Source organism: Trachypithecus francoisi, unplaced genomic scaffold, assembly GCF_009764315.1.
Source record: "Trachypithecus francoisi isolate TF-2019V2 unplaced genomic scaffold, Tfra_2.0 Lachesis_group11, whole genome shotgun sequence".
NCBI classification, from domain to species: domain Eukaryota; kingdom Metazoa; phylum Chordata; class Mammalia; order Primates; family Cercopithecidae; genus Trachypithecus; species Trachypithecus francoisi.
Genome location: NW_022681456.1, coordinates 35,034,800 through 35,036,427, shown reverse-complemented (window position 1 = coordinate 35,036,427; position 1,628 = coordinate 35,034,800). Strand labels below are relative to the sequence as shown.

General features: G+C 40.0%; 1 pseudogene; it reads left to right on the top strand.

Annotated features, from left to right (window-relative positions):
• The first annotated feature begins 262 nt into the window (after positions 1-262).
• On the top strand, positions 263-964 carry LOC117090829 (annotated as a pseudogene).
• The last annotated feature ends 664 nt before the right edge of the window (positions 965-1,628 follow it).

Here is a 1,628-nt window from a genome sequence, read left to right as displayed (position 1 = left end):
TAGGACCACAAACAAATCATAAAGGAAATTATCAATATTCAGACTTGAAAAACAACAAAAATATTGCATATCTAAATTGATGGATGCAACTCAGTCAGCACTTACGGGCAATTTAGCCTGAAATGCATTTATTAGCTAAGAAGAAAGGTCAAAAGGTAATGGGCCAATCTTTCTAGACAAAGCAGTTGAAGAGGGAGGGCTTAGAAAGGGACTGGCCTGGCGCGCACTCTGCACCTCCAGCACGTTGTTTCATATGGAATGGATGCTTTTGGAAGATTTGGAAGACTATTGCCCAGAAGAAAAGATATTTGGTTTTTCTCAAGCCAAAGATGTACCGAAGTATAGAGGGCTGCTGTGTTTGCAGAGTTAAGTCCTCCAGTTCTCGCTTCACTGACAGTAAACGCTATGGAAAGGACTTCCAGAGCTCTCTGGGGCTGCATGAGACATCTGCAATGCCTGTGTCCTGTTTGTGAAAAGATGGAAGACGTTGCCAGCAGGATCAAAAAACCCTGTATTCATGTGGCAGATGCAGGGCTGGACCCAGTCTAAAGACTACATTGAAACCAAAGAGAGTGAAAACTGTGTCTGGGAAGAGGATAAAAAGCAACCAGACCAATAAACTACAGAAGGAAGGTAAAGATCACAATGATGATGCTCCCAGTACCACCTCAAATGCCTCCTTGTTACAGCAACCAGTCAGACGATGGTTCAGTTATGGAGATGGCTTCTGGTTCTACCAGAACACCAGGTGTTTTCCTTTTTAGATCTCACGGACTGAAAAAGACAGAAGATATGTAGTGGGTCTGTTTATAAAGGCCATTTTGGGGAAGTCCTCATCAACTCACATCTGTTCAAGCCTTGCCACAGGAATACGAAAGCAACTCCCGAGAAATCCTAAGGGCTGGGGCCAGAACCTCTGCCCTCCTCACTCAGGAGTAGAAACGGGGAACAAAACACAATTTAAACTTTGAAAAGACCACAAAGCAACTAACTGTTCCTCCTATTTTTAACTTGGATACCTGCTACTCTGCCAAAAAACAAATTCTTTGAATGGATTATTTTCCCACCAGTCTCACAAATTCTGAAATCAGGTTCTAGCTTCACAAAAAAAGAATTGTAAATAATATTTAAGATGCTGGATATTTCACAAGAAAGCCAAATGCTGCCATAGGTCTTTTTTTAATACCCTTCTAATGAATGAAACTAGGGGAATTTCAGGGGACAGAGATGGGATTTGTCATATGCTAAACGGTATGTAGTTTTTGTGTTTCTATATTGAGAAGCAGTGGTTGGGGCATTTTTTAAGGTAGCCGGCTACACTTGTTTTCCCTCATGATAATAATTTGTCATAACTCAGTACCATGGACTTGCCCCTAGAGATAGTTGTTAATAATTTTGAAATATTAAGGTCTTGCCAAGGTTCCAACGATTGAAACCTGTACTACTGATTATTAAGCAGGACAGACCGTGCTTTCTGTTGCAAATATCTTAAAGGAAAAAGTAATTTCTAAATATACAGAAAGTAAAGATGACTGTATATGTTGCATCCTGTGCCATCTCTCTTGATATTAATATTTGATAAAGATTTCAATTTTTATGAAACTTCTAAAGCAGAATCAATGCTCCTC